This window comes from Stegodyphus dumicola, chromosome X1, assembly GCF_044657685.1.
Source record: "Stegodyphus dumicola isolate Sdum_Otavi_A_Nest chromosome X1, ASM4465768v1".
NCBI classification, from domain to species: Eukaryota; Metazoa; Arthropoda; class Arachnida; order Araneae; family Eresidae; genus Stegodyphus; species Stegodyphus dumicola.
Window position 1 is genome coordinate 114,953,538 of NC_140780.1, and position 5,562 is coordinate 114,959,099.

Genomic DNA, 5,562 nt, shown 5'->3' on the forward strand with positions numbered 1-5,562 from the left:
TAAAATAATCCAGTCTAGTTCAGACTTGAAAAAAGTTCACAATCTGATCATAATTACGTTCCATCCAGAAGAAGGTTTAAAAGCATAGTATTAGTTATTCTGAAATATCAAAGAGTTCTAAAATCTTTTATTTAGCAATAAATAAATATTTGGACTGCTCTGAATTTCAAGTATTACTGTTCGAAAAATTTTGCACATTTTTGTAAGTAGGAAATATATTACATGAGTTGGACATTCAAGTATAATTTTAACTATTAGTAAAGGATATATATATCTATTCTCTAAGCCTTTCAGTTGTTCAGAATGATTATTATGAAGAAAAATTCATCTTTCTCAAACTTTTTTGTCTTTTTAAACGTGATTTCACATTAATGTCAATTTCTGCAACTCTAAAGCTCTTTAACTGTTAATATTTAATACTAGTTAACACAGTTATATTATAAGTTTGCCTGTATCTCCACTCCTACTTTAAGTCAAACCAGAATGCAAATTAATTATTAAGATAGAATTTTTGAATTTGAAAAAGAGCTTTCAGCAGCCTTTCTGACTTGTTTACATCTTCCTGCTAGCTCAATTGATTTACTGATTTTACATTCGCCAAACCACATATACTTGGCGAATATATAACATATATACTTATGGGGCGATCTAAAGCTTGTAGAGTCATTAGGTTAATTGGAAGCAGAAAAGATGAAAAATATACAACCGCCTTCGCCGGGAATCGAACCACGGACCTCTGGAATACCAGACCAGCGTGCTACCGTTACACCACGAAGGCACGCTAGGGAAGGGGCAGAAATACCTTATCTACTCCCCTTTTTAAAAGGCGACTAGGGTTTTAGGAGACCTAGTCGCCAAATCCTGGGTGCGGAGAATCATCATCCACAACCCTTTTAGTTCGGGCGCCACTTGTAGAGTTATTAGGTTAATTGGAAGCAGAAAAATTGACTCACTCTAATGCATTGCGCATTATTAGCATAGCTACAAGTATAATTTATTGTTATTAGTATTTTTATCATTCCTTTTGCATATTACATTTTAAATGAATTTTAATATTCAAGAAGACGGTAAATAAATATGTATTAATATTATAAATTTCATATGCGTCTTTACCCTTATCAATAATTTCAGAGATATGAAATGCTTTTCTTAATTTCATTAGTACAAGTGTATTATTAACCTGTCTTGATGATAAATAAGGGGTAACTGTTGAATTTTAATATCTTCATTCCTGCTCTTGTTTCATAAATTTTAATTCTGATTTTTACTCATTTTAATGATAGCCATTATAAGATTTTTCACTTTGTCAGCATCCTATATATAATGCAAGTAAATTTACAAGCACTTATACATTTTTAATCGTGACACATGTTGAGCATTTGTATTACATACAGCATGCAAACAGCACAGCATGAGAGTTAGGAAACTATCATAAGCTATTTATCCGACGTATTGCGACAATTATAGTAAAGCCCTTAAATAAGACAGAAAACTGATGAGGAGTAATATAACAACACATGTAAATAATATAATGCGTTTCTGGTACAAAAAATACGCGAAATACTCGTCATACCTGAAACTCTTTTCAGACATATTGACGTGAAATACATTAAGAACCCTTTTCGAGAAGCACCTTCCTGATTACATTCTAGATGTATACTAAGCACTCCAGAAGTCTACTAGACAGAAGCAAACATGTACATGATTAGTTTCTTTCTTACGTAAAACAAAGCTACCAGTGCAATATGTTCCATATAATCGTAAAATGATGCGGCTAAGGAAGTGAAACCTATCACCGAATGCAAACGTTGGCCATAAGCTGAGGCTAGAATTATCCCGTTTAAGCTAATGCTGCGAGAAACGTCTTTTTGGAAACGTTTCTTACTGCTTTGCACGTCAGTAGATCTGACAAGGTCATTAGATACCAATATAATCAATTAGCAGAACTAGACCTCCTTAAGACTGTGGCAACCATTCTTCCATGAAATACACGGACAATGCAACAACAACAGAAATGGAAGTACGGTAGAACTCCAATTATCCGAATCAATTGGGACCGGACCCCATTCGGATAATAAAAAATTCGGACAATTGGATTTTTTTCGAAGAAAGGTTCACAATTATTGTACGTACTGTATGCTGAAAATAGAAGAAAAAACTATTTTTAAAGAAAAAGATGTTTTAATTAATTAAAATGAAAAGGAAACACTTTTGCATGCATGTTATATAGCGTACTCTACAGTATTTACAACGGCTGAAGGTCATTGCTTGCTGAACATCTCGGTCAAAGCAAGCTGTTTGACTGTCTTCATCCGTTTCGGGCAGCCAAGGCGCTCATCCCGCTCGACAACGAGAAGATGCATGTGGTCACACTCGGGCATCCACTTCAACTCAGTTTCGAGGCCGGCTGTCTGCTTCAACTTCGACATTAAGGTAATCTTCTTCCTCGATACTTTCTTCTTTCACACTTTCAATAACTTCATCATAATTTAGAATTTGAAGCCCAGGGTCTGACAAATCATACACTATACGTTCTGCTACATCCTCCGCACTTGCTTCTGAACATCCGGGAATTTTCCAAAGAATGTTTTTTAATTCCTCAAGCGACATGTCATCTTCATCTTCTCCTGTCTCTTCCCTTTCCTTTTCTTGAGCTTCTTTCCCTTCTGTTCTTCAGCTGATTCTGAAATTCTGAAAGCGATTCGGATAGCCTGAGTTCGAATAATTGGAGTTGTACTGTATTCGTGTCATCAGAATGATAGTAAACAAAATTCAAATGACTAACCCAAAACTTATTTGCACAACTAGATTTTCACACACTTTTTCGATAATTAATGGTATTTAAAATGAGTAGAAGTCATTAAATCAAAAGAATTTAAAATTTCGAAACGAAATGTCACAAATAAACGCACCATCCTTGTCGTTCTGTGTGTTGAGGAATACATCGCTTATTTGTTCACAAGTTTGAAGATTGCAAAGATTGCTTCAGACTTTTGCAATTATTGTTACGTAGACATACAGACCTGTTTGATTGGGGAGGTAAGCATATCAGCCTGTTTCCAGTAGTTTGTTTGAAATGTTTCTTCATCCGGGATCACTTTTATATTATTAAATATTTTCAATAAATTTGTTATACTTATAAGTATATATATATATGTTATACTTATAGGTATATATATATATATATATATATATCGGTCGAGTGAAGCGTCGGTTCGCAAATTTAATTCGTTCCTGAAAGACGTTTGTCATTTGGAAAGATCATACACCGAAACTATTTTCCCCCTAGGAGTTAATATAAAACTAATTCATTTGATCTGGGGCGACAGATTTAAACTTTATGTACAAGATTCAACACAAAACCGATGGAATTTATTAAATTTAAGACGGGAGAAATAAACAAAACATGAAGCAAATAAAATGACCGAAAACACAATTTAATTTTATTTTATCTGCACGAAGACGCGCGAACAGTATACGCGGAATGTCATGTCGAAGAGAAAGGGAAGAAATGATATGGTTTGGATAAATATCCTACTATTTGCTTGAAAACATTGAGTAACTGCTTTGCTAGGGCATTCACCTTTTCTTTGCCTCTTAGCGTCAATAGACTCCGCTTAGTCTGGCCTCCATTTCAGCAAAACTATTTCCCATGTGATTTGATCTGTTTAAGTTATTAACATGTTTTTAAAGTTATACATGACATAAATCACTGAAAATGTTTGTGCTGTAGCTTTTTAATGCCTTATCAGGGTGCTATCAATAAATGGAAACTTTGCATCTTGCCCTTTTACGCAGATTTCGCGGATCAAAGAACTAGTGTGTTTTCTTCCTTCCTCTTCATTTGAAAGCATTTTATCTACCATCGGCTTTTGATGTTACTGCAGTTCTTTTTTTGGGCTTAATTTTAAAGCTTCTAGTGATGATGATGTCGTGTCTATGACAAAGCGCAATTATATAGCTTCGAAGCTGTCAAAGACAGCTTTTGCAACCTCGGCAGCTCTATCAGTATAAAGCAGGTCCACTGGGTCTTCAATGCCGGTGTTAAACAGTCTGGCCTGGATTGCTGGGCAGCTGAAGATGTGATGGCGAGACAGTGGGATGTCATCTGGGCAATGAGGACAAATGTTGATGTAACTACGCTGTCCGTCTGCAGAATAGCTTCTAGTAACTCCACGTATTCATTCTTAATATCTGAGCCCAAACCTAGAAACAGACTAGACAGACAGTAGAAATCTAGACATATTGTAGAAACCTAAATAGACAAGTAGAAAATATAAAGTCCTAAGGGTCAAAGCCTTCAAAGTCTCTGCTGGTCCATAATTTCCTTCCTCCATGCTGAATTTATGGTCCTATAAGTTAGTGGTATCAAACTCAAATTTCATGAAGCCCAAACGCGCGACTTTAAAGCAGCTGACAGGGTGAATGTTTTTTCGAAACATTTCTGTTACACTTTGTAATTCAAACGTATCGATAGGTAAATATTACATTTTTGGATTGAAATTTTTTTCAAATGATTCTAATATGTTGAATTAACCACTGAAGGTCTTACTTTTAACTGAAAAATAGTAAATGATGAAAGCTTCCCAAATATAATAAAACTTGAAAATTAATTATAAAAATCTATTCCCTTTCTTTTATTCATTTAATTGTTCTTCGACGCATACAGAAAAATTACATTACTTTGTTTGTATATAATTACAAACTTCTTTATTTCTTATCATATCATGAAGTTCCGATTTTGGTAAAGTTAGTAACCTTGGAGGAAAATTACTGGAAACTATGTTTATCATGAATTTTAGATGCTCATCGGTCAATTTCGTTTTAATTTTAAACTTTTAAACTTCATTTGCGAAAACACTTATTGATATATAAATGTAATATACAAAAAGCGATTATTTTTATTGAAACATTTGTAACTTGCCTATTTTTCTTTTCATAATTACGGAAAAATATTTAATTAAATCGTATCTTTAAATCATTGAATAAAATTTATATCATAATGAAGGTTAATTTAGCTCAAAGGGGTTTATGATCACGTTATGACGTTAAGGGGTTTATGATCACGTTAGTTTTTAATCGTACTAAAAATACTGTAAATTTCAAAATCGTCTCAAAATAGTTAAAATCTTTAAATAAATTTAAAAAGTGAAACATTTATTCAAATTCTTGCCACAGTAATTAATATCATAAGTTATTATGCGATAAATTAGTCCCACAGTAATTAATGGTACCTAATTTACGGGAAATGGCTGCGAAAATTGCTTACGGTGACCGTTAGTTTGAGGTCACTTATTGCCAAGCTTCGGCATTGAGATTTCAGCAACGGAAAATATTAAAATGAAATTTAATGGATGTCATTTATTAATTCCGCAGTATAGGTTACCTTAAAACACTCTTAAAAATCATATAGTTACTCTCTTGAATGTTTGTAACTCGAGACACCATTCGTAATCCGATGACTTTTTCTTTAGATAATTTGTTCGTGATGTGAGACATTCGTGATCTTAGGTTCCACTGTATCTGTATACAATACATGCATATTGCTGTTCCTGCTTTAAA

At 33.6% G+C, this 5,562-nt stretch overlaps 1 non-coding gene across 1 annotated transcript; it reads right to left on the reverse strand.

Annotated features, from left to right (window-relative positions):
* Positions 1–706: 706 nt before the first annotated feature.
* On the reverse strand, positions 707–778 carry TRNAT-GGU (transfer RNA threonine (anticodon GGU)). Its single transcript has one exon. It is a non-coding gene; the product is annotated as a tRNA-Thr (tRNA).
* Between the last annotated feature and the right edge of the window lie 4,784 nt (positions 779–5,562).